The 6,398-nt window shown below is 43.1% G+C and overlaps 1 long non-coding RNA gene across 1 annotated transcript; it reads left to right on the top strand.

Annotated features, from left to right (window-relative positions):
* The first annotated feature begins 200 nt into the window (after positions 1 to 200).
* On the top strand, positions 201 to 4,796 carry Gm41233. The gene is made up of 3 exons (XR_874908.1): positions 201 to 243; positions 2,828 to 2,955; positions 4,762 to 4,796. It is a non-coding gene; the product is annotated as a predicted gene, 41233 (long non-coding RNA).
* The last annotated feature ends 1,602 nt before the right edge of the window (positions 4,797 to 6,398 follow it).

Here is a 6,398-nt window from a genome sequence, read left to right as displayed (position 1 = left end):
TTTTTGAAGTTAATACAAATGGGATTGAGAGAGACAGAACTTTGTCTGAGAAATAAGAAGTTAGCCCTTCTTCAAAGTGACCTCTAATTTTAATATAACTTTTATTTGATACAATCATGAATTGTTTTACAGGTTCCAAATGGAAGAAATAAATCAATTACAAACCTTAAAAGGCGAGTTTATTTTTTTCTTTTCCAAAAGTCAACACATTTGAAGTTCCACAAGCAATCTCAACTAAAACAGGTATGAAACAATTATTAGTGATATGGGTACATAGGAGAATACATGTGACTTGCTTTAAATGGTGAAATTATAAATAAAATATGATATTGATCTTGGTGTTGCGCCTAAATTCTAAGCATAAACATTCAACTGAGGGCAGACTAGGTTTATATAAATACAATAGAATTCATTAGAGCGGGTAGCTTAACACAGGAGTTACTCAGGGAGCAAGGACTGTGAACTTCTTGGAAATGGCAAAGCTGTTAGAGAAAACTGCATAGTAATTTTTAGACAAAAAAGCCATTGTTGAGTGTGTATCAGGTATTTCCCTGCATACTTTTCTAAACCTATAATAGAAGGGACCTTATTAAATAGATGTCATTGTCTTAATTATAGATAAATATAAAAACTTTCAAGGGGGTCAGAAAGATGCCTCAGATGTTAAGAGCACTTGTAGTTCTTGCAGAAAACTTGGGTTTGGTTCCCAGTAGTCACAAAGTGGCTTGCAATTGTCCATAACTCTAGTTACAGGGATCAGATATCCTGTTTTAGCTTACACAGGTGCCAGGCATCCACATGGTGCACAGATATGTATGTAGGAAAGCACTTATATGTAAAATAAAGGTAAGTTGATAAAGTAGCACCAAGAAGTTATGTCATCTAGAATGAATTATCATGGAGTTTTAATGAACAACAGGACTAAGGTCAACAAAATTGATATGTCGTATCTTGTCATCAAATGAAGTTTCCAGTACTGGGATTAGATTACATCTAATAAATTTTTAGCCAAAGGAATTTTTGTGGGAATCCCCATACAACCCAGGCTGTTGCCAAGACTACAGCTTTGCTCTCCAAAAACTGACACATAGTTTGTTTTCCAAAAACTGACCACAAGGCACTATTGCTGAAGCCAGCACTGACCCAGGTCAATGAGCACAAAGAAGTTGAGCTGGCACCTACCAAGAGCTTCCATCCATATGGGTTAGTGCTCTTGGTACTGGAAGGTACTTTCCATGCTTACAAAAGTGAAACGTAAGCACTCACGTAGCTACAAACCCTTCTGTCTACAGTGGTGACCTGCCTGCAAGATACTCAGGGGCAAAGGTAGCACAAAGCTTGTGGGAGTAACTAACCATTCTCTGATACGATTTAAAGCCTACTCCACAAGACGAAACCCATAACTTGGGTGACCAAGAACCCGAGACTTGATAGCCCAGGGAACAAGAGGAAATATAAATAATACTGTTTTACTAAAGGAACATAACAATAAATGACTCTGAATAACACTCTTCTATCTATACTAAGGGATGCCTTCCTTGCTCAGCAATCATCAGAGATGCTTCCTTCTGCAGTAGATGGGAACAAATACAGAGACACAGAGTAGGACACTATGCAGAGTGGGTGACCTTGGGACACTCAGCCCTAGACAGATGTCTCCATCATATCTCTTCTCTCCAAGCTCAGGGAACCCTGCTGAAGGGAAGAGAGAAAAAGTGTTAGAGCCAGAGGGGTGTGGAGAACAAGGAAACAAGGCCTTGTAAACATAGCAAAAAGGACACATATATGAACTCACAGGCAGAAACAGGCCATTTGCACAGAGCCTGCACAAGATGGGGCCCTAGAGCTGAAAGGAGAAGTGGATGCCTTCCCCCCCCCCCCCCCCCCGCCATGCTTAACCCAGAACCTCTCTCCACTTGATAACCCACTTGCAAATGAAACTGTTTTCTCCAAAGGAGCCAGTCTCACTGGGGAAGCAAACTACTCTTAGCTACATGGCCAGCAGTGGATGGCCAATAGGAAATCAACTCAACAATGGCTTTGGAGGTTCCTTGTCTCATAGCATCATGTCAGTGCTTATTTTATTTATTTGTTTGTTTGTTTGTTTTCTCTAAAGGTTCTTTGTGTATACGGTATGGTTTTTGGTTTTGTGTTTTTCTGGCATTCCTCAGTATGTGAACAAGTACTTTCCTGTGTCTCTTTCTGTTTCTTTTGCCTTCTCTTAGCCTCCTTTCCTTTTGTTTGTTTTATTCTATTCCCATTTGTTCATTTTTGTTTTATCTCATTATATTTTGTTTAATTTCATTATTATTTCATAGTGACCAAAAGGGATTGGATCCAGATGAGAGGTGGGGAAAGACTGGGAGGAGTAGAGACGGGGGAACCATGTACATAAAATTGTGCTACCATGGTAGAATTATATACTATTGTCATGCCTCCTCAAAGGATAGATTCTAGAAAGCTAATTTGTTTACTTGTGATCTTTTCACTATATAGACCTGTACTTGAATATTAAACATGATATAAGGTTGGGAGCCGACTCTTAGCAGAAAGCTGCTATCATCTCTGCAGCCATCTTGGGCTATTTACAGGTGGTACTTTTCCACCTTGACAAGAGACTTGTTTTCTTAGCATGATGTTCTTGCAAGAAGCCCACCACAGCTGACCACACTCTGATAACATCTTGTCTCCAGCTGTACTCGCCAGCTTGTGCTTATATACCTATAGTTGCCTTCTAATAAACGAGACTTGAGACTTGAGCAGATAGCCTGTGTTGTCTCTATTCTTCGAGTCTCTTGTCCCTCAGTCCCCACTCTCTCTCTTGCAGACCCTGTTGACTGAATCGCAGATTGGGTCACCTGGTGCCCAAACAGGGACAGCAAGAATGAGAGACCCCTGTGAGGGACGTTACTCGAAGAAGGGTCAACCGAGCGGGAACTTGCCACATCGAGACTGGTGAGTCATAGTAACAAAAACGGGGCAAGAAATCAGTAATGGGGGAAGCTTTAGTTTCACCAATGTTTGGACATATCTGGTTATATTAAGCAGTTTGTCACAACTGTTTGCTGCGTACTGCCATCTGATGTTCTACAGGGTCCTAAAGGAAACGTGTAGGCCTATACAACCTGCTAGCAAGTTTCTCTGTGTGAAACTCGTGGTTTTTGTTTCCTTTTGGAAAGCAGTACTTAATGTTTTGTTGGTTACTTCAGAAAAGCGAACCTGGGAATGGCACAGTGCAGAAGCTGTGGCCATAGGTCTGCAGGGTTTCATAACCTGCATTGAAATGTTCTTTGTGGCAACTGCCCATCACTATATGTTCTCTGAGTCAGACAAGGATAACCTGGAGGAAGAGGATCCAAATATCACGATCATGAATGCCCCCCCCCTCTTTCAGAGACCTCCTCCATCTGCGCCCCCTGGACCACCCGATGGTGTCCTAGGGATGTCTGTCTTGGACCCTAGAAAGGAACTGCAGGATAAAATCTCAGCCCTAAAACAACAAATAGAATTAGATGAAGTGCATCAGGACTTAACTAATCAGCTACAAGAATTAAAGACTAGGAAGACGTCTCAAGAGGGCAAAGCCACCCGAGAAAAATCCCCCTGGGGTCCTCGAGTTCCTCAGCGCAGAGTCCAAAGACATCCCCTGCCCTCTAGTTTCAGTTCAGCCGCAGATAGCCCAGAGGAGGGAGATGCTGAGCTTTCCCTGTACCAGAGACCATAGATGCTCAAGGGGTTGCTGGGAGACATCACACAGGTTTCAATTTCCAAATCATTAAAGAATTAAAAAAAATGCAGTGTCACAATACGGCGCCACTGCTCCCTTTACTCCTGCAATCCTAGAATCTGCTGCAGAGGAGTGGCCGACTCCTGGGGATTGGAATACCTTAGTAAGAGCAGTTCTTAGCAGTGGTGACCCATCTTATCTGGAAATCAGAGTATCATGAGACTTGTAAAGAGATGGCTAAGAGGAACGCTCAGGCAGGCAATGCTTGGTCCTTTGTTGCCTTAGTAGGAGAAGGGCAATTTGCTTCAAGTGATGACCAGATGCAATATAACCTAGGTTTATTCGCTCAAATTCAAAGCACAGCTAATGAAGGCTTGATATAAACTCCCGGTAAAGGGAGACGCTGGTGCATCTTTGACAACAGTCAGACAAGGGCCTGATGAAAGATTTTCTGATTTTTTTCATCGACTGGTGACAACAGCAGGGAGGATTATTGGTAATACAGAGGCAGGTGTAGACTATGTGAAACAGCTTGCGTTTGAAAATGCCAATCCTGTCTGCCAAGCGGCCGTTAGATCCTACAGGAAGAAGACAGACCTTACTGGGTACATCAGACTCTGTTCTGACATAGGGCCCTCTTACCAACAGTGCTTAGCTATGGTGGCTACCATACAAGGAATCAGTAAGAGACTTCTTGGCAAGTAGAGACAAAAAGGCCTGTTTTAAGTGTGGCAAGCCTGGACATTTTGCAAAAGACTGCAGGGTAGGAAACGAGTCAACTCTGAGACAGTCCGGGAAACAGCTTGGGCTATGCCCTTGTTGCAAACGTCAAAAACATTCGGCTAATAATTGTAGATCCAAGACAGATACACAAGGGAACACCCTTTTCCCTAATCAGGGAAACGGGAGCAGGGGCCAGCCCCAGGCCCCAAACCAACACAAGCCAAAACAGGCTTATGGGGCCGTCAGCTTCATGCCAGCAAGCAACAACAATCCCTTTTATTTTTTTATTTTTTTTTTCTTCTACGGCAAAGCTTTATTGCTTCATCTGAAGGAAGACCCCGGACAAGGAAAATGGTGCTGCTTATATACCCCTCCGTGTGACGTGTCAGCTCCTGATTAGCTGCTCACTCATCACCCCAACTATGCCCTGGGATGGGCAGTGACTTGGCACAAATTTACTCTTGCACCTGAGCACATTACTTGGTTACCAGTTAGGCACAGCGGAGGCTCATGATTGCAATTGCTCACGGCTCTCCACATGTTGTAATTTTGCCTTTTAATACTGCTCCCAGTAAGTATTTCTTTTTTTTTCTTTCCATTTTTTTATTAGGTATTTAGCTCATTTACATTTCCAATGCTATACCAAAAGTCCCCCATACCCACCCACCCCCAGTCCCCAACCCGTCCACTCCCCCTTTTTGGCCCTGGCGTTCCCCTTTTCTGGGGCATATAAAGTTTGTGTGTCCAATGGGCCTCTCTTTCCAGTGATGGCTGCCTAGGCCATCTTTTGATACATATGCAGCTAGAGTCAAGAGCTCCGGGGTACTGGTTAGTTCATAATGTTGATCCACCTATAGGGTTGCAGATCCATTTAGCTCCTTGGGTACTTTCTCTAGCTCCTCCATTGGGAGCCCTGTGATCCATCCATTAGCTGACTGTGGGCATCCACTTCTGTGTTTGCTAGGCCCCGGCATAGTCTCACAAGAGACAGCTACATCTGGGTCCTTTCGATAAAATCTTGCTAGTGTATGCAATGGTGTCATCGTTTGGATGCTGATTATGGGGTGGATCCCTGGATAAGGCAGTCTCTACATGGTCCATCCTTTCATCTCAGCTCCAAACTTTGTCTCTGTAACTCCTTCCAAGGGTGTTTTGTTCCCACTTCTAAGGAGGGGCATAGTGTCCACACTTCAGTCTTCATTTTTCTTGAGTTTCATGTGTTTAGGAAATTGTATCTTATATCTTGGGTATCCTAGGTTTTGGACTAATATCCACTTATCAGTGAGTACATATTGTGTGAGTTCCTTTGTGAATGTGTTACCTCACTCAGGATGATGCCCTCCAGGTCCATCCATTTGGCTAGGAATTTCATAAATTCATTCTTTTTAATAGCTGAGTAGTACTCCATTGTGTAGATGTACCACATTTTCTGTATCCATTCCTCTGTTGAGGGGCATCTGGGTTCTTTCCAGCTTCTGGCTATTATAAATAAGGCTGCTATGAACATAGTGGAGCATGTGTCCTTCTTACCAATTGGGGCATCTTCTGGATATATGCCCAGGAGAGGTATTGCTGAATCCTCCGGTAGTACTATGTCCAATTTTCTGAGGAACCGCCAGACGGATTTCCAGAGTGGTTGTACAAGCCTGCAATCCCACCAAAAATGGAGGAGTGTTCCTCTTTCTCCACATCCTCGCCAGCATCTGCTGTCACCTGAATTTTTGATCTTAGACATTCTGACTGGTGTGAGGTGGAATCTCAGGGTTGTTTTGATTTGCATTTCCCTGATGATTAAGGATGTTGAACATTTTTTCAGGTGCTTCTCTGCCATTCGGTATTCCTCAGGTGAGAATTCTTTGTTCAGTTCTGAGCCCCATTTTTTAATGGGGTTATTTGATTTTCTGAAGTCCACCTTCTTGGGTTCTTTATATATGTTGGATATTAGTCC

The sequence above is a fragment of the Mus musculus genome, chromosome 14 (genome assembly GCF_000001635.26).
Source record: "Mus musculus strain C57BL/6J chromosome 14, GRCm38.p6 C57BL/6J".
Taxonomy (NCBI): Eukaryota; Metazoa; Chordata; class Mammalia; order Rodentia; family Muridae; genus Mus; species Mus musculus.
Note: the sequence above shows the minus strand (reverse complement) of the source record. Positions and strands in the feature narration are given on the sequence as shown.